The following is a 22,523-nucleotide window of genomic DNA, read 5'->3' as shown; positions in this document are numbered from 1 at the left end:
GGAAAGAGGAGATCGCACAAGAGCAATGTAAAACAAATGCCGACTAGTGCGACTGACTGTTCATCACAGGTAGTTTTGTAAAGAGAACTTTTTTTTCACCAAGTCACTAATAATATCTTTAAATATTCATGATTTCAATCCATGATATAAACCCACCTAATCTTTGCTCTGATTTATGTATTCAAAAAAGTTTAAGTGATGATGGACATTAATATTGAATACTTTGTAAGGTTCAATCTGCCCATGAATATATATCTGAATTAACAGACACACACCACAGGCACACAGTCTGTATCAGATATTTATTGATTTACAAGGTATTAAATGTGTTTTAGTTTACATAAAAATCTGATAGTGTTAAAAGAAGTGCCAAGTTTTGTTGAATTAAATAATCCATGCTTATCACTGTGGCTGAAATAACCTCACATTTTTCAACAACAAATTATAGATAAAGTTACACAAGAAATTAAATCTCGAAAATATTTATTAATTAAGGTGAATGAAAACATGTAAATATATAAAAGTTAGTCTGTAAATGCATGAGAAAACAATATACATGTATACACAACTTAAGTTTTATTTCATAACTTGATCTGTCCAAATCTTGAAATCCTATGTAATAAAGTTTTCTTACTTCCCTTTTTCTTCCAATACAAAAGAATAGTGACAGATATTATAGTCTATATCAAATTTAAATGATACTATCCAGTATCATTTACTTTTTATCGTTTGTATATGAAAAATTCCCGAGATTTGTTGAAATTTCAACAATTTGCGAAGGAGTAGATGCATCACATGTTACTGTAGAAAACAAGTTCAACAAATAGAAAAAGAGAATACATGATACATTGTACCTTAAGCAAGAACTTAAAATAAACATAAAATGTAAAAAAACAAAACATAAAGAGATTCAAAATTATCAGCCTTTTTAGATATCACATTGATACATGTATATGTATAAACATATCATTCTTTCTTACTTTAGTGTCACCATAAAGGTAATGCCACTAACAATATACATTGTACCATTTAGGATTTCAGTGCAATACTGACCTATGTAAAATCTTAACATACTGAATTTAATATAATGATTTGCCTTTCCTTCAAATTCAAAAATTGAGCTACCAACAGTATAGAGCTTGGTCAGACTATATAAATGTGCAACACTAAATTTAGCAGAGCACAGTTCAGCAAAGGCAAGCAGGCTGTCAAGCAGTTTACCAGTACATACTGCCTTTACTTTCACTTCTGTACATGCTTAAGCAGTGGTACAGCTAAAGGATTTCCTGATCAATTACATTGAAAGTGACCTGCATTATCTGGGAATCGATAAAATGAAAGTAGGATTAACACTAAAAAAATTCATATGTAAATGTTTATCACAGTATTTCCTGCAGATATAACAAGTTACATGCTTGTACTGGTAACAACAAATGGAACAAAAAATATATGAGAGTGCATAACACATTAATATGTACATATAAACTGGCAACAAGTGAACAATATTCAATATCTGGCAGCAGCTGTTATCATCCAATCTATGACACATCAATTGTTTCATCATAAATCATCATCCTAGCTTCTCTCCAGAAATTAATGAACCATGTCCAGTTGTTATCCTACAATTATACACATATAAATAAATTTACAACTTATTTTAAAATCTAAACAAGAGGGCCATGATGGCCCTGAGGTCGCTCACCTGTATATAGGCCCCCCACCCCCCCCCCCAACATTGCAGGGCCAATTTAACCAAAGGTCTTTTATTTGCACAATCTTGGTAGACACCCATAAGAAGATGTTTCATGCTAAACATCTAAGCTCTAGCTCATTGGGCTTTTTAAAAGAAGACTTTTTTAATGTTTTTACTATACACATATAGTTAAAACCAATGACACCCCTGGGGCAGGGCCAGTTTTGACCCCAGGGCTTTTATTGAACAAACTTTGTAGACACTTACTAGAAGATGTTTCATGCTTAATATCTAAACTCTAGCTATTTGGGTTTTTTCAAAGAAGATTTTAAGTTTTTGCTATACACATATAAAGAAAATCAATGACCCCCGGGGCGGGGCCAATTTTGACCCCAGGTCTTTTATTTGAACAAACTTTGTAGACACTCACTAAAAGATGTTTCATGCTTAATATCTTAACTCTAGCTATTTGGGTTTTTTCAAAGAAGATTTTTTAAGTTTTTGCTATACACATATAAGGAAAATCAATGACCCCAGGGGCGGTGCCAATTGTGACCCTAGGGCTTTTATTTGAAGAAACTTGGTAGACACCTATTAGAACATGTTTGATGCTAAATATCTTAGCCATAGCTCTTTGATTTCTTTAAAAGAAGATTTTTTAAGTTTTTACTATATGCATATAGGGAAAATCAATGACCCCCCGGGGCGGGGCCAATTTTGACCCCAGGGCTTTTATTTGAACAAACTTGGTAGACACTTATTAGAACATGTTTCATGCTAAATATCTTAGCTCTAACTCTTTTGGATTTTTAAAAGAAGATTTTTTAAGTTTTTACTATATGCATATAGGGAAAATCAATGACCCCCTGGGGCGGGGCCAATTTTGACCCCAGGGCTTTTATTTGAACAAACTTGGTAGACACCTATTAGAACATGTTTCATGCTCAATATCTTAGCCATAGCTCTTTGAGTTCTTTAAAAGAAGATTTTTTAAGTTTTTACTATATGCATATAGGGAAAATCAATGACCCCCTGGGGCGGGGCCAATTTTGACCCCAGGGCTTTTATTTGAACAAACTTGGTAGACACCCATTAGAACATGTTTCATGCTAAATATCTTAGCTCTAGCTCTTTGGGTTCTTTAAAAGAAGATTTTTTAAGTTTTTACTATATGCATATAGGGAAAATCAATGACCCCCGGGGCGAGGCCAATTTTGACCCCAGGGCTTTTATTTGAACAAACTTGGTAGACACTCACTAGAAGATGTTTCATGCCAAATATCTAAGCTCTACCTCTTATGGTTTTTGAAAAGAAGATATTTAAAGTTTTTTCTTTCGGTTGCCATGGCAACCAGAGTTCTGCATAGAATTAAATTCTTTGAACAATTTTTAAAGGTGACCACCAAAGGAACATTCCTGTGAAGTTTGGATGAAATTGGCCTTGTGGTTTATGAGGAGATGTCATTTAAAGTAAAAGTTTACGGACGGACGGACGCCAGACGGACGGACGCTGGACGAAAAGCAATCACAAAAGCTCACCCTGTCACTTTGTGACAGGTGAGCTAAAAATAAACAAAATATACCAGGAAGTTTATTTGTATTTCTTTGATATTTGAAATTTCAAATTCTTTTCCTGACAAGTGTGCGACAGACAGACAAACAAGGTGGCAACTTTATGCTTTCTCTTCAGGGAACATAAAAATATGATCGTTTTGGACCTTTTAAGGGTTCATAACTCTGTAATCAAGGTTATCAGACAGCTTTAGAAAATTATATGTATGATCAATTATAATCAAGTAAAATTAAACTGGTATGACACAGACAAGAAATTGCTGACACAAGTATGGTTAATGGATATCAGGTGACCACAGAAGCTCATCATGGCCACAACTTTAATAAATATGTTCATCATAAACTATACCAAACCAAGCAAATATTTACTCACATATTTTTAGCAGGTAAATCACTACGTCAAACTTTGTTCTATATGTTTCTTAATTCTGTCAATCTTTGCTTTATTGTCAACATAGCCATCTCCATTCTGAAATAAACAACAACAAATTTTGATGATAAACATGTCTTTACATTTATAAAAACAAGAGGGCCATGATGGCCCTAGATCGCTCACCTGACCCATCAAACTCATCCAAACAATTACCTAGACAAGCATTCTGACCAAGTCTCATGACAGGTGAGTCAAAAATGTGACCACTACAGTGTTAACAAGGATTATCCATATTTGAGCAGTGTGACCTAGTTTTTTACCCAGGTGACCCATATTCAAACTTGACCTCAAAATCATCAAAACAAACTTATCAGACCAATTTCCAGGATATTTGGATCAAAACAGTAGCAACTAGAGTGTTAACAAGATTTTTCTATTTTTAGCTCCGGTGACCTAGTTTCACATGCGATTTCGAACTCATCCGAGCAATTACCTAGACAAGCATCCTGACCAAGTTTGATGATAATTGAGTCGAAAATGTGACCACTAGAATGTTAACAAGGTTTTTCCATATTTGGGCGGTGTGACCTAGTTTTTCATCCAAGATGACCCATGTTCGAACTTGACTTAGAAATCATCAAAACAAACTTTCAGACCAATTTACAGGATATTTGGATCAAAACAGTAGCCACTAGAGTGTTAACAAGATTTTTCTATTTTTAGCTCCTGTGACCTAGTTTTTCATCCGAGATGACCCATGTTCGAACTCATCCGAGCTATCACCTAGACAAGCATCCTGACCAAGTTTGATGATGATTGAGGCAAAAATGTGACCTCTAGAGTGTTAACAAGGTTTTTCTATTTTTAGCTCTTGTGACCTAGTTTTTCATCCGAGATGACCCATGTTCAAACTCATCCGAGCTATCAACTAGATAAGCATCCTGACCAAGTTTGATGATGATTGAGGCAAAAATGTGACCGCTAGAGTGTTAACAAGGTTTTTCTATTTTTAGCTCCGGTGACCTAGTTTTTCATCTGAGATGACCCATGTTCGAACTCATCCGAGCTATCACCTAGACAAGCATCCTGACCAAGTTTGATGATGATTGAGGCAAAAATGTGACCGCTAGAGTGTTAACAAAGTTTTTCTATTTTTAGCTCCGGTGACCTCGTTTTTCATCCGAGATGACCCATGTTCGAACTCATGCGAGCTATCACCTAGACAAGCATCCTGACCAAGTTTGATGATGATTGGGGAAAAAATGTGACCGCTAGAATGTTAACAAGGTTTTTCTATTTTAAGCTCAGGTGACCTAGTTTTTCATCCAGGATTACCCATGTTCGAACTCATCCAAGCTATCACCTACACAAGCATCTTTACCAAGTTTGATGATGATTGATGCAAAAATGTGACCGCTAGAGTGTTAACAAGGTTTTTCTATTTTTAGCTCCAGTGACCTACTTTTTCATCCGAGATGACCCATGTTCGAACTCACCCAAGCTATCACCTAGATAAGCTTCCTGACAAAGTTTGATGATGATTGATGCAAAAATGTGACCGCTAGAGTGTTAACAAGGTTTTTCTATTTTTAGCTCCGGTGACCTACTTTTTCATCCGAGATGACCCATGTTCGAACTCATCCAAGCTATCACCTAGACAAACATTCTGACTAAGTTTGTTGATGATTGAGGGAAAGTTGTGACCTCTAGAGTGTTAACAAGGTTTTCTATTTTTAGCTCTTGTGACCTAGTTTTTCATCCGAGATGACCCATGTTCGAACTCATCCGAGCTATCAACTAGATAAGCATCATGACCAAGTTTGATGATGATTAAGGCAAAAATGTGACCGCTGGAGTGTTAACAAGGTTTTTCTATTTTTAGCTCCGGTGACCTACTTTTTCATCCGAGATGACCCATGTTCGAACTCATCCGAGCTATCACCTAGACAAACATCCTGACCAAGTTTGATGATGATTGAGGCAAAAATGTGACCTCTAGAGTGTTAACAAGGTTTTTCTATTTTTAGCTCTTGTGACCTAGTTTTTCATCCGAGATGACCCATGTTCGAACTCATCCGAGCTATCAACTAGATAAGCATCCTGACCAAGTTTGATGATGATTGAGGCAAAAATGCGACCGCTAGAGTGTTAACAACAAAATGTGAACGGACGACGGACGGACAACGGACAATCATCGATCCTAAAAGCTCACCCTGAGCATGCTCAGGTGAGCTAAAAATGCATTTTAACAAGTAGCATGTTGCTAGCTAAGAATTTTACCATTTGTGCTATCTGATCATTGTCTTAACTGTTCACTATTCAGTCAGTAAATATTTTGACATTTTCCCTAAAAAATAATGATTCTAATAAGAGTTGTCTGCAAGACAACACATGCAACTATTCACAGTGCTCGACAGTAAGACTCTGTAAAAAGGTTAACTCAAGAGTTATGGGACCTGTGTCCATCATGTTAGATAATCACATAGAATTAGTGTGTGAAGTTTCAAACCATTCCCCTATGTAGTTTTAGAAATACCAACTTGCACGCAAAAACTTAACCAGTGTGTGCCTACCCCAGCGCCAGGGTGAGTACAATAGCTCTTGTTATTTTTTATAAAAGATGAGCTAAAAATTGTCCATAACATTGCACAGTTTTTAATTCCAACTCATGATAGGTTTGTAAGTAAAATTGTTACAGAAATCCAGGTGGGTAAAGGTGAAAGATATACCTTTTTTGAGTGAACAGGTTTGCCATCAACAAGAACCTCAAACCAGCCAGTTACATTAGGAGTACCCTCACTTGTCTAAAATAATAAGAAGAAAATAATTTGAATATAAATGTAGTACATAATCAAGCTGAATGGGGTTGACTTTTAAAGCACACTGGAACTGTTGACAATAGTTATATGACACTTTTCATGCTTTACTGGCAGGGTGACTAGTGCCTGTCATAGTATAATTTTGAACAGGAGTATACATGCAAGAATGACCACCAACTTTCTATCAGCTAGCTGGATGAATATTTTGCATTACAAAGATTTTTTTCATCCTGGTTGATAATCAAACCTTTAGCTTTGAGAGACATACCAGACAACAAACGAGACAAAAGAATTGAAGTCAATGATCTGAGCCCACTTGTCACATAGACCAAAAATATATTGATAATTCAGTGTCCAAGCCTTATTAACAATTTTGCAACTAAGTAATTGTAATAACCATGCCTTGGTTTAGTTTCTGCCTAAATAAGACACAGAAAACATCTGATCAGAGTAAAGCATCTAGAAATCACAGGTGTTTTCATTTTTTAAGCATTCACTTACTCTCACAAATCATCCCTAATAAGAGAAAAGAAATTGACAGTAGTGTAAACTTTTACATGCTTGTCAGTATTACTATCTGAACATGATATAAATTTTATTTTACATAAAACAAAATAAATATTTATATTTTGAGATGAGACTCCCATAAAGAAAGATTCAGCTCTCTAAGACCAAAGTTTCATTTAGAAGATTAAATAATCTAAGCAACTGAATTTTACTTAGAGCTATAAATATTTGAGAAAATTTCGCTTGTCAAAATATCAAGACCAATAGTTCAAGATAAAATCAACTTATATCCTTTTGACTCAGAAGACATTTTCCTTTTAAAAAATTTTGTTATGAAAAATGAATTGAGTAAGGACTACAGGGGAGTACAACACACTGTAGCTTGGTCAATATTTATGCCTTCAACATACTGTAGTTCTTGTAAAGAAAAATTACATTGACCTATAGATTCATGCTTAAAATTGTTTTATTCTTTTTAATTGTTTTTAGGAACAAAAAAATCATAATATTTACAATGTCAAGTTTATCTGGAAACTCTTTCTTCAAATCATTAGCTAGCTTTCGGAACTGAAATAAACAAAAAGAGAAGACATATTAATCCAGATATAAATTTATGATTCATACAATTGTTATAGAGGTCTACTAGGCAATGCTATGTACCAAATATAGAAGCTCTGGGCATTATAAGAGTTAAACTACAAATTGTTGCTGCATGCCAAATATCTAATCTCTGAGCATTGTAGTTTCACACAATAATACTTTTAAATGTGTTTTCCTATTACATATAACTCAATGTTAATCAAGTGACCCAAGGATGGGCCAATATTGACATAAGGGGCATGATTAATATCTGTTTTGTAAAGGTCCACAAGGTAATGCTACCTGCTTTGTAATCTATGAGGCATTATAGTTTCACACAAGAAGACTTCAATGCTTTTTTTCTTTATAAGTCATATAAATTAAGTGAGCCAAGGGGGTGGGACAATATTGAACCAATGCGCATTATTAACACAAGTAGAGACCAAAAATGGCCAAATATCTAAACTATAGGCATTGCAGTCTCACAAAATAAGACTTAAATGTATTTTCCTATACAAGATTACATTAAATAAGTGACCCCCTATATATTTATCCAATGGGCATGACTATTACAGTTACATTGTGGTCCACAGTGATGTTACAAGCAAAATATTTAAGTTCTGGGCAAAGTAGTTTCACACAATATGTCACAAAGTTTTTTTACTATATAAGTCTATATAAATTCAGCGACCCCTGGCACGACAATATTGAACCCAGTGGCATGATTCATATCGGTTTTGTAAAAGTCAATTAGGCAATGATACATGCTAAATATGTAAGCTCAAGATGTCTTTTACATGACTGTGGTTTCACCCAATGAGATTTAAACGTGTTTTCCTTTAAATCAAGTAATCCCAAGGGCGGGGTCGATTTTGATCTCAGGAAGTCCAAGTCTGTGTTCTGCACCTTATCAAATTATATCTTATACTTCTCAGACTGTCAAATAGATTTAATTTCTGCCTAACTGTTCAAAAGAATAGAGTGGACATGAAATTTTAAAATTCATGCAAAATGTCTTTACTCTTTAGGAATGTCAATCCTGCGCTCTGTACATCATCATTATATTTTGGTTAAAATTTCTGACATTAAGTTTCCATTTCCTTCCATAAGTTTAAAAGACACAGTTGCTAACAGACATACGGACAGCCGACCAAGTGCATAAGGATATAACATATTGGAATTCTTTCTAGCTTAAGAATTGAAAAATACCGGTACATTCCAGATTTTATTTATAAAAATTTCCATTGGTCAGGAATTATTGATTATTTTTACATAGTTTAAACTAACATAATTATGGCAAAATGTCGTTATTTTGATTCTTACCACTGACCATTTACTTATATGTCACTAAACGCATTTCCATTGATATTTTTTATTCTATTTTAAACTTAAACATCTCTTTACATTAACTATTTTTAATCAAATTTTCTCCCTGTTAACAAAAAGTTTCAAAAAATGTAAATGTATATAACTTATTCATTTTTAACATGAAATTCTTCTTCCAAAAAATCTCTGGGTGTATATGCTAATTTGAAAGTAGGAAAAGATACAAACCAATGGACAAGTAAGATTTAGTGTTTTGGAATATGTCTTGTTATAAATAATGTCTTGTAAAAGACAGAAACAAATTGATAATATCTTACCTTGGAGGCATAACCTCATGCTCCTCTGAAAAAAAGAAAGCATAAAAATTAATAATGCAAATTAACATGTACTAACATTTTCATCAATCAAATTAGAAAATTTGTTTGGTAAACCCATGAAAGCACACACTTTATTGCTTTTTTGAATCATACCCTAAAGGCAGATGTGAGACTTCAATGCTGACAGAAGGGAAGCTGTTTGCAACACGACATACAACACAAAGTAGTACTTAAAACTAAATTAAATGTATAAATTATGGTGTAAAATTAATTTAGTCTGATGGTTACGCTGTTTGCATTTACTGAAGTGCAATACCACACTTAACTTTACACCCACAAATGTGGGCTCATAGCATATAAAATAGTTGACGACAATACTAAAAGGTTCCTTCAGTACAGTTTGCAAGTTTTTCAAAGCTTTATTAGATACTCAATCATTTGCATTTATTTTGTGCTTGTGAACATAAAATTAACAGTTTGAAGTTAATGAAATAGAACATTGAATGAAATAAGCACATTAATTTTTTTTTTTTGGATACTGCTTAATGTATTTAAATTAACAAGAAATCTGGTGCAAAGCAATACAAAAGTTTCGTGCAAAACGGCTTTAGCTAATTTTATATATGTATAATACATTAAAACTGTTTTGCACAACCCCTTGAATATTTAGAAAAGATAGTAGATATCTACTCTTTTATTTGATATCTGAAAATAAAATAACTCAGACGAAACATTTATATTAGCTGAAAGACTCTTAATTTATTGTGCGATAAAGAGTTCTGACATATTACTGAAAATCATTTTGAGCACTAAAACATACTTTTCTGTGTCTGTGTGTGGATGTCAAATTTTTGCATTTTTTAAGTGATTAGTAGTGCAAACCAACTGATGAAAGGTGTTTCAATATTTAGAGACATAGCACTTTTTCAAGTTTGATCATGTATCTGTTTAAGTTAACTTCAATTTCAAGCTGTTGTTGTTTACATGCAACGTACAATGTACAGAAGGCATAACAAGAGGAAAGGCAATAACCTGATTACAACAAATAGATGTATATTATATGATATCCACAGTGTGATTGTAATGTGACAGTCACACCTTGTCTTCAAATACCTAACATGTCATAGGAGTTTATATTCGCATCATACCAATTGTAGTCCTATAAATATGACGTCGCTTTGAGATATTTTTAATTCTGGGCAAAGCAACATGGGCTTGACTGACATAAACATGTCGACCATTATACATTATGTCATATGATTTTTACTGAGAGATATGCTGACTCAAAATACAATATACTAATACTTAATCATAGTGTTGTCCCGATTGTCTCTGAAAATCAATAACTAATCGGACCACCCCAAAATCGGCGACAATCGATAGTCCTTTTTAAAAACGATAATGTTTTATAATTCAAAAATTGCCTGTCACAAAGTTGTATTAGGTATTTGTGTTTTTTGTTTTGGATTCAAAGAGTACAACTTACTTTAATCTTTGAGACAAGAGTTTATTTATTCTCAAAATGTGGTCATTACTGTAGAAAAAAATACATACAAGGATTGGTACCTTAAGAAAAAACTCGATTATAATATCTGCAGACAATTATTTTGTGGTGGTCCGATTATCGATAGTGATTTTCGAGTTCAATACCCAACACTACTTAATTATCAATAAGGAAACCAACATACTATGCAATAATAGCTCCAACTATACGGCAATGCTGGGGATCCAATTTTGTATACACCCATTGACAGTCTCTATATGAACTACTTAAATAACCGAGGTATATGGAGGTATATGGAGCGAAAAAATAAGAGTTGTTTCCTTTATTTTCGAATAAAATCAATATTTCTAAATTAATGCTAAAACAATTCAAATTTACCTGTTTTTAAAACGCTAGTTTAGGGTGATTTAAAGTCTGATTTTGAAATTAATTACACCAATGAAAAGCTTGTGATCTTAACTTTGTTTCAAAACATATTTCAACACATTGTTTGACACTAATTTTGACTAAGGGTATTTAAATTTACTGTTCAACCTACAACAAGTCAGACCATTTTACATACATTTTATACAGAGAGATACGATCCTCGCAATTCTACTGATATGAATAGCCTGATGTCTGCTAGTGCTAGTTCAGAAACTGTCAATCGGTGAATGTGTTGCAAGATTTTGTAAATGGACTAAAACTGCTTTAATTTTGATGTTTATTTTGCCTGCAGGTTGCGTTGCTTATATTGATGTTGAAGTTTAAAATTGACCATCATCTTTGAGAATTTATAATTATCTTCTGATAGAAAAAAGGATTCATTGTAAATATTGGAAATGGACTAAAATACATGGTGATTTTGGTGGTAGGTGTGCAGATTTTTTCAGCGAACATTTTTATCTTGTGTATTATTGTAGACGTAGAAATTTAATTCTTTTTTCACAGTGACAGCCAATTATAAGTTTTTGTTGTTGTTTTTTTCATAAATATATTATATTGGTGTAAACATATTTATTTCAGCTTGATTGCGAAACAAGTTCTTGCAACTGATATTAATCACTTTCAAGTCCGCTTCCTGGAACAAACCAGTACTGGTGTCATAATTATGGAGAAACATGGTTGTGACCCAAGTAGCGCTCAAACCCATGATATATGGGTTGAGAGGCAGACACCTTAACCACTATGCCACTGCTCCCCTTTTGATATATATGATCAGTTATACTTGGATTGACAAATATACATTTTATTTGAATTTAAAAGGCGTCTGTGGCTACTGTGACTTCCAAAAATTCAATTTCATCCGAAATAAACAAATCCGAAATAGGGTCGCACTAAACTGCTGACGAATTAGCTGACGATATAGATATATAGGAAACTGCTGACCAGTTAAATAGTCAGTAAGTAAGTAACGACTTTATTTAATGAGGCTAACACATTTGGTTTCCCGATCTTCCATGCGGGCCTCAGCATTTACATAGCATATACATAACAATATATACATTACATATTTTAAATAACATATATACACAAATAGAAAACAAAAAAACAACAAAAATCAAACCCAAAAAAAACAAAACAAAAAAACAAAAACAAAAAAAACAAACAAACATCAAGAAACCACATTTTCATAATCTGGGCATGAAAAATACATTTTTTTACCAGTAAGATTAAAACAATATTGTAAAACCAAAACATTATACATTCTATTCTTGTGTGGCATTATCATTACAACAAAATGTACACTCATTTAATTAGAAACTTGCCACTTAATATATGTGTCTTGAAATTTCTTCAAAGTATCTGAATTTCAAATATAAATTGGGATGTCATTCCATATTTTAGGACCAGAATAGTCAAATGATTTCCTAAAGTACTCAGTTGTTGGTTTCGGTATGACTAGTTTCTCATTTTGAAATAAAGAAGGATTATCGGAAAATGCTGCCCAGTTACACAAAGAAGGGAAACATTGAAGTTGTGAAGTTATATAAACACGCCGTAGGGGGTAATAAAAAGATGGGAAATTACTTTTATTCTTTTAATTATATTTTTAATTTTTGCATATATATGACTATGTTTATAAACTAAATTAATATATACATTTAAAGTACCATAATATCATACATTTTAACATGGATTTACATTACTATATTCAATATAAAGCTGTGATTTTAAAAGGATATATTAAACAGCTTTTTATATCTCTAAAGATATGCAAAAATTTCAATTAATGTTTTATAAAGAATTATAATGTTATGAGTTTTATCAAATCTCTTGTTAGTGATATTTCAATAGAAAAATCTTGTAACGGAAAAAAATGTATTTTCAAAAGCAATAATTGCAATTTGAATTAATATTAAATTAGTCAACAGTGTTTTTACTTAATTAAATGTCGACATGATTTTATAAAATATATTAAATTTGCATACATTATAAAATGAGTAACAATTTCACGGCAAAATATATTTTTCCCTATATAGCTAACTGTCAGCAGATTCTAATATATGTTTAACTGGTCAGCATTTTCTCGCCTTAATCACTAATGTAAAGAGCGTTAAATTTGCTGACCATATAGAATAAGAAGAGTTTTACGGCTTAAATCAATTTGAATTAACATTAAATTGGTCATCAGTGTTTTAACTTCATTAAATGTCGACATGATTTCATAAAATATATTAAATTTGCATAATGAGTAACAATTTCGTGGCAAAATATATTTTTCTCTATATAGCTAACTTGTCAGCAGATTCTACAATATGGTCAGCATTTTAAAAACATATTTTGAACTGTTTATTGTATTTTGTCATAGATAAATCAAGAATGACACGTCACATGTGAAATCAATTTTTAATATGACCTTGGGGCATATCCATTTTGATAAATTATCAGTTTATTAAATGGATATCTGTAGAAACATGTTGTTTATAATGTAAACTAATAAAAGCTTATTAACTGAAACAATTAGCACATTTTTAATTTTTGTTCAATATTACTTAAACAATTATACGAACAACAAATAAGCAAACAGAAATCACTTTATTTCATATTTGCACTAAATACGACACAATAATGTATTTTGTTAAAATATATACATTACATATATGTACATGTATATATTTTAACCTATGATGCATAGTTTTATACTAGTTCTGGCTTCCAAAACTTTATAAGCCGCTATTTAACATTTTTGTTTTTCATCTGATGCGGCATTAAAGTTTTGGATTAGACCCGTTACGAAACCTAACCAGAATAACATAAGATGATACATTCTTGTTTTTCACTTACAAATACACTTGACCCAATCAATTCTTGTACATTTTACGATTAAACAATCATTTTAATATCGTTCTATACCAATTAAAGTATCAAAATATTAATACCGTCATTAAAATTGCCTATTTAACTGTAAAATATCAATTTACGCCGACTGTAGTCGGCCATGACATTCGTATGACGTCATTCGCGGGAACAGATTTGAATAGAGTCGTGTACTATATTAAGAACATTTTGTTGACATGATTTCGATATTTTTATTCAAGATAATGTTTTTATTTATTTTCATTAATTTTTTAGTACTTAAATACGATTGTATAGAATATAAAAGTCAGTAAATCACCTTTTTCAATTTCTTTAAAAAAAGTAATTTATAAAAATATTGGAGGCACATGGGTTCATAAAGGTCAATCGCGTAATCACGTGATCAAACATTTTGGCAATATGGCGGCCAAGTGCCGAAAATTTTACCTGTCGGGAACTATTAGGTAGTTTATGTTCGTAATAAGATTTTTATTTGTCCATCCTTGGCTTATCAACAGATTATATATAGTTTTATCAAGGATGCTTCACTTGACTTCATGGCATGTTCGATGAATAAATACGAGCGTGTCAGATTCCTGTCACGATTATTGGTGGACTTTCCCTACGGGGTTATCTTCAGCGTTCACGTCATGTCATAGTATATAAGCAGGTACGCTGAAGACCATAACCCTTTCCCACATATATACGCGAAACAACGCACTTTCGACCCCCCCTTTTTTAGGCCTCAAATAGTGAAAAAATGTCCCATTTGGGCCCCAAACACATGTTTTCGTTTGAGAAATGTTGCTCAAAATATTGAGCACTTTTTCGGCGCCCTCTTTGCCATGGTAACAGGAAATTTAAGACTGAGCATGTCGTCACAAAGACAATGGTCCAGTCCAGTGAACATTTGTGGCAAGTTTGATTAGTATTGAAGCATTTTTCATAGTTTCATAGCAGTTTGAACTTGTAAGAGGAGGCTTTTCAGTAAAAATGGCCATTTTTCACAATATGCTCATGGGGGAAAGTGTTAAGCTAAGTTTTATACATACTTGAAACAAATTATGATTTTTCGTACATCATATTTTGACTTCATTTTTTTAAATTTTAACCAATATATAACACATAGAAGAAAATTCATCAAGGTACTTAAATAGAATATTATATCAAAAGAAATAGAGAAATATACAGTATATTATATCAATTGAAATATTTATAATTAATATGTATCTGACATTTGTAATATCAGGCTCTTTCAAATATTGACATCTTGAAAAACATTTAATCAAGTATTTCTCGACCTCGCCTGTAATATCACCAACGGCAATTTGACACCTTCATTGTTTTCCCTTCTTTATCTAACTGGTCATCAGTTTTCGATAATCCTTCTTTGTTTAACTGGTCAGCAGTTTCCTATATATTCTATACCGTCAGCTAATTCGTCAGCAGTTTAGTATCGCCCTCCGAAATAAGTTAAAGTAAAATATTATGTAATTGAAATTAACGTTCTATGAATTAACAAAAGTTCAAACAATAAACTCACCAGTATACAACATGAACCTTTACAGTCATCCTCGTTACGTAACCAGCCTGACTATATTATCTTTTTATTCTATTCACCGTTTTAGTTGTTGTTGTTGTTGTTGTTGTTAGGCTATGTCTAAACTGATGCCTAATGCGAATAAAACTGGATTTATCCCAGTCGTTTAAAGCTAGATTGATAAAGATATTGCATCACATGCTTCTCATGTCAGCAATTATTTTCTAATTTATTGACAAATCAGCGTCGCTAACATATTTTTTCTCCATATATTGAAATTTTATTTACTGAAGCATAGGATGAATACGCACATGTAGACCTTAAATTTCTACACTATTTTACGGATCGTAATATTTATAAATCGGTGACTATCTAAAATATCTTTTGTTAACTTTAAATCAGCCTATCCAAAGATATATTGGTTTTTATTAATATTTTATTGTAAAAACGAATTTAATATTTTAATACAAAATAATTTGTTGTAGATCTTTATATATTATAAAAGATACGTCATGATAAAACTAGTTAATCTTATTATCTATAGCCTATGTCTCTGCTAAAGAACATGTCATTTCTTAGTTTAATCATATTTTAATATTGCTTTTACATTACATATACAAAACAGATAAATTGCCACATGCAAACAAACTACAAAACAGTAACGAATAAATTTACAGTTATTACATGGATGTTATAGTTATTAATAAAAAGCAAAAGGGTCGGCCACAAGTTTTAACAACATTAGGAAATTGGCCCATCCCACATCGCCTCAGTTGTAGTAAAAAGATGTGCATAAATTCTGTTGTAATTGAAATTCAATAAATGTATATATTAGCAATCAATATGATATCATTTGAGAAAACAGAATTTGATTATAAAAATTGTTCAAAAACTTACAAAAAAGAAAGAAAGAAAGATTATTGAATGAATGAAAGAATAAGCACCATGTAGAAGATTCCCGCCCAATTCCTGTCCCCAGCATTTATATATAAGTTATGAACAACGATTTAAAAGCGTTGTTTGAAAATTAGTCATTTTCTTACTTGATGTTACGTCTACAAATCCATTTAAACCAGTAATATATCCATGAAACATTGTTCCATTAGTAGCATATGTATTCTAATATTATCTGCTATTAAGTAGTGCATCCAAATTGGAAGCTGCTGTAGGTAGGTATTCATGCTTGTGATGTTAAGTTTATAAGAAATAATCAGTGCAGTGGATACATAGTCAGCAAATTATTGCAATCTTAATGGTAACAATCAAAGGACTACATGCTCTGTGGTATTTTCTGATATTTGCAATCTAAATCATACTGACTATGTGTATGTATTTTCCTGTATAAGTTTATTTTTATATACTATAATTCATCTTACGTAGCTACTGCGTTGAGATTTTTTTTACTATAACAGTTTGAGTTTGATACATATGGAATTTTGCATAAGTAAAGTTGCATCAAACAATCATTTATGTTCATTATTTTATGACAGTCACACTTTATCCTTGCATATTGTGGCTACTTCCTTAAAAAGACACTTAAAAAAAAAAAAAGTTGCATCGACTGGTATTTGAACCCCAGACCTCTCACACCTAAACGAGCGCGCTACCCCATGCACCAAGGTGAAGTAATACGTAGGTAGCCTGAATAAAAACAAATATATATTGTAATTCTAAATTGGGAATTTCCATTTCGTGTTTGTAATCCTTATTAATTTCGAGGTATTTTGTTCACGATAAAACTGTTGTTTAACACTGATGAAAATAATTTAGCAAAATTCTTCTCGCCAAAACAGCCCGACATGTATATTCCACTACTCGAAGATTTATTTGTGTACTACGCTCTGGAGTATTCGGTAATCGACATCGCTAAAAATAGCATTTTCATTGATCAAAATGATATTCATCCGCGTAATTTGTGATTATGCATTTATTGCCAATTCTATATTCTTTTAAACTTTGAATGCGTTGTAATTTGTTGGATACTTGTAACAAAATAAAAATATTTCTTTCTTTTACATCGCTAGTTTTAAGCTGTTCTGAAAACTATTTGTTGTTATGTTTGTCGTGAAAATTCTGTGTCAGCATTGAATTTTCTGATCTGCGATCAGAAAATACAAAAACAGATGAAATCGTTATAAGCAACGTGATAGTTGTCAGCAACGCGGTTATTACAACATTAACTGAGAATATGGCAGAAGACAAGGTTACAGAGATAATAGCACGTGGATAGAACATATAGCGATTTAAGTGACGGAGAACAAAACAGAACTGACGAAAATAAACAATGATGGAAAGATGAGAAGTTGTGATTTTATTCATTTTAGAAAAAAATAGATATAATAAATAGGTCTGACAGAAGTTGTATGAATCTGAAAATCGGGTTTTGAAATCCGCAGTTGGTAATTCTTGAAAATTCTACTTCTAGTAAAGCTTAAGATTTATATATTGTTAGGTACATATTCATATTTACAAATAGTAAACAATCTTTAAATACATCATATTATCTTTGCTTCAAAACAGTCAACTTTCATTACATCTTGCTGCAAAAACTGGTTCAGAAAGAGTTTGTGTTTTAGGTACATTGATATTTTTTTTATTTGAAATACATTGTTTCAATGTCATATAAAATTATTTTCAGGATTTCTTTATAATGATAAATAACTGATGTTCTAATCTTTGTGTTATAAATTTGCTACGACAAGGTTCTAGAAATAATGTTTACCCGGAGAAATCGTTTGCTTGGTAACATAATTTACGAATTCTAACATGTAGGCACATGTATTTGTTATTTGTGGCAGCTTTAATTTTCAATCGTCGCATCCTAGAAACGCCTGACTGTATTGATGGTGAAACGTAGCTGATCTTGATAAAAATCTTTACAATTAATATTTTATAAATGTTTTTAACTGAAAGTAATTGCTGTGTCTTGAATAGACATAATCCTGTATTAAATGACTTGACATTTCTCTCTACTCAGAGAAAGTCAGCGATAAAATACATTACAATTCCATATAAGTCTTTGCACTTATTCAAAGCATTAAAATGTGTGAAACTTTCAGAAGTAAATGTTGATAGTTGCAAATTGGACTTTAATCCAGTATAGTGCATAATTTTCCCCAATTATTTTATTTATGATGACAGAAATGTTTGTAACAGTAAAATAGAATATAACGGAATCCATGAAGAACGCTGAAACGGCAAATTTAAAAATGATCTAACTTTATTTTTTTTCCCAGCAGATGAATATTAATATGAGCTCAACAGATACATACGAGGGAGGATCCAAAAATTCGTGGACACCCTGCATAAAACAAAAAGTAATAAAGCAAATCTGGGGGATGACTGAGTTCTTCTGCTCCAAGCTGGATTTGAATGGTCAGCTGTGTGTCCCGGGCACGGTGAGCAGGTGCATTGCCTTGGTGAAGAATAAAATTTTTGGTAGATTCGGGTCACTTTTTTCTCAATGTGTGCATCAAATCTTGGCAATTAACCTGTGGACAAAATGAAGATAATCAAGTTGTCTTATATTGTAATGCTACAATCATTTATAAAACATTATGTAATCATTTATTTTATTCATTTATGTTTTTATTTATTAGTAAAATAGTTATTCTGTTGATTCAAAAAAAAAACTATTACGCTACCTTGGCGTAGTAGGCTGCATTGACTGTCTGTCCAGCTGGGACGGCATGACTGAGGTGTCATAAAACACAATAAACATGTGTTTAGTTGCTGATCGGGATACACATACCTTCTTCGGTGGAGGCAATGATTTGTTTTTCCATTGCATAGATTATTGTTTTGATTCAGAATCAAAGAAAAATAGCCATGTCTCGTCAACAGTGACAATGCGATCTAAAACTGTTGACCCTCTTTCTGAAAACGTTGCAAGAAGTTTTTTGACGCCTTGGTAGGACGTCACGTTATGGAGATACACACATTGTCCACGGATTTTTCTATCTATCATTAAATATTTCATATTAAAGTAGATAAAAAGAGAAACATTGATCGTTTAGAATATGTAAAAGTGTCAAAATATGAATGATAATGTAAACAATTTCCAATCAATTTTTATTTGGTTAACGGAAATAGAAAATAATTTACCATGTGAAAATGAGATGATTAAATATTCTGCTTCTAATAAATGAAAATATGGTCGAATTAAAACTTTTTCTGGAATGACATGATATGAGGCAGAAAAACAGTAAGGTAAACATCGAACTGGTTCATTGAAAACTAGATTAAAACAAAACTTTCCCGCCAAACGAAATTTTTTTATTCTAAAGGCCAGTATTGTAGCAGAGCGTAATTATTTGGCTTTATTTGAAAAAGAGAAGATGGTTTGAAAAAATACCTGATTCACCTGATTTTTGAAAAAGAAAATAAGTGAATTTATTTTGGCATAATATATAACAGATACATGTATAACGGTATTCCAAATGAAATTGAAGATGAACATGTGTTTTCACAATTTAATTGATAATAATAATAATAATAATAATAATAATAATAATAATAATAATAATAATAAAAAAAAAATAATAATAATAAAACATAAAATGTTCTGTCAAACGGATTCATGTTGCCGGAATATGATTAAAAATTGTTTAAATCAGCGCATAAACTAAACTAAACAAGAAAAACAAATCATACACTCCATACATTGATCATAGAGGGAAACAAGTTTGTTAAAATGAGCAAAAAATATTTATCTTTTATATCGCTTCAAGTTTATTGTAACATAGTATCATGTCGCCTCAAGCATAGCTTTTCATATTAATATTTTGTACGATATCACCTCTTGTATCGCTTTTTTGATTTTGTTTCACAACTTATAAGTTTCTTAAGTGTCTATGTATTTTGCTAGGAAATATATATATATGAATTGATAATTATAATGTTTGGCTTACAGTTTAACTATAGAGGAATGCCGTTTTAGAAATATATACCAGTAAGATAGAAATATAGACACATTAATGTCATTGGTAATGTTTGAGAAATACCATCATTCATTATTAGTATAACCAATCGGTGAGGTATTTCGAAATAAGAGTTTAATACATTGAAGAATCCGGTTCAGTAATTCAGAAATCATCTACTGTGAAGTTACATTAGATTTTAAGTAATGGGAGGGAACTCAGGGTATACTACGATTTGAAACATTCACACATTCCCGGCCTTGTTACATTGAATCTATCAACGAGATAAGAGGGTCTTCTTAATTACCAATGACAACCATTAAAACCTAAAGAATAAACATTTCAACTATCAATTAAGCTGTAAGTACATGTAAAAGCATGTTTTGTGCCTACAGACGATATGTTATTAAGACATGTTAAATAAATGTTATTTGCGTTAAGAATTGTACGACCTTTATCTCTCTCTAACTTAATACTTAATTCAAGGACAGATATTTTGAATATTTGCAGCAATGTGATCATAATACAATATTTTTATGAATATGGAAATTTTCATTTTTACTTATAGCAAATTGTTTAAATCCCCTATCCGCGTAACGTTTTATGGTTAGGTTCCATATGAAAAGGGTCTTTCGGGACTATCAAAACATTCAAAGCTCTAAGGAAGACTTTCATTTGTCAGAACTTTGCTAAATATAATTTGATAAGGTTCACTCCGAAATATTTATGCAAGATCCGTTGCGTAAAAGAGTAAGATTTCAGTTTTTGTTTTATTGAACTGGACATTTAGACAGGACTGATTTTGAGAATTTGGCTCTCTATAAGATGCTAGAGGCATTTTGTAGTACAAGTGGTATCTTGGTGTATTTTACCTATTTAAGGTATGCTGAATCCGATAAAGGTGGATACCAAACTGAAAAACTTGATCTTGACCATTGAAATGGCCATTTAAAATGACCACTAAAATGGCCGCCACATTTCTTTATCATAAATGGATGATATATCAAATAAAACTTTAATGAAAGGAAAAGCCTGAAATTTGTCACAAAGCATGTTTAGGTAAAAACAAATAAGACACCAAAACAGAATTTAAAAAAAAGCCAATCCAATATGGCCGAAAAAATCCAAGATGGCGGACATTTTCTTAAGGCCAATGTAGGAACCGCCAAATTCTTTATCATAAATGGATGATATATCAAATTAAACTTTTAAAGATAGGAAAAACCTGAAATTTGTCACAAAGCAGGTTAAGGTAAAACAAATTAGACACCAAAACTGAATTTAAAAAAACAATCCAATATGGCCGAAAAATCCAAGATGGCGGACATTTTTCTATAGGCCAATATAATAGAAATATAGAAGTAATATTTAAGATAGTACTGCATATTTTAAGGCATTTAAACATAAGAGACTAGAATGTAAGAGATAAAATTTCTAGAAAGTCCCTACTCCTTTGAACCATCACTATATTTAGGGTTTACACTCTTCCCTGCCCTATCTGCTATATATATAGATATTTCATGTATTTTATCTGGCACTTTATGCATGCATATAGAGTGGCTACTCAGATTCCTACATATATTTGCATAGCACTATATGCCAGTATTTCTTTTAACAAGGTTTTTTAGCTCACCTGAGCTTGCTCAGGGTGAGCTTTTAGGATCGATGAATGTCCGTCGTCCGTCGTCCGTCCGGCCGTCCACAATTGCTTGTGAACACTCTAGCGGTCGCATTTTTGCCTCAATCATCATCAAACTTGGTCAGGATGCTTATCTAGTTGAAAGCTCGGATGAGTTCGAACATGGGTCATCTCAGATGAAAAACTAGGTCACAAGAGCTAAAAATAGAAAAACCTTGTGAACACTCTAGAGGTCACATTTTTGACCCAATCTTCATCAAACTTGGTCAGGATGTTTGTCTAGGTGATAGCTCGGATGAGTTCGAACATGGGTCATCTCGGATGAAAAAGTAGGTCACAGGAGCTATAAATAGAAAAACCTTGTGAACACTCTAGTGGTCACATTTTTTGAACCAATCATCATCAAACTTGGTCAGAATGCTTGTCTAGTCAATTGCTTGGATGAGTTCGAACATG

The 22,523-nt window shown here is 32.1% G+C and overlaps 1 long non-coding RNA gene across 1 annotated transcript; it reads right to left on the bottom strand.

The window, feature by feature from the left end:
* Positions 1-466: 466 nt before the first annotated feature.
* LOC132750096 (uncharacterized) lies at positions 467-15,655 on the bottom strand. The gene is made up of 6 exons (XR_009628498.1): positions 15,513-15,655; positions 9,187-9,211; positions 7,478-7,531; positions 6,368-6,442; positions 3,639-3,734; positions 467-1,619 (listed from the first exon to the last, which is right to left on the bottom strand). It is a non-coding gene; the product is annotated as an uncharacterized LOC132750096 (long non-coding RNA).
* Positions 15,656-22,523: the final 6,868 nt, after the last annotated feature.

This window comes from Ruditapes philippinarum, unplaced genomic scaffold (assembly GCF_026571515.1).
Source record: "Ruditapes philippinarum isolate M1 unplaced genomic scaffold, ASM2657151v2 ctg6120_1_1_1_1, whole genome shotgun sequence".
Taxonomy (NCBI): Eukaryota; Metazoa; Mollusca; class Bivalvia; order Venerida; family Veneridae; genus Ruditapes; species Ruditapes philippinarum.
This window is presented reverse-complemented; position numbering and strand designations above follow the sequence as displayed.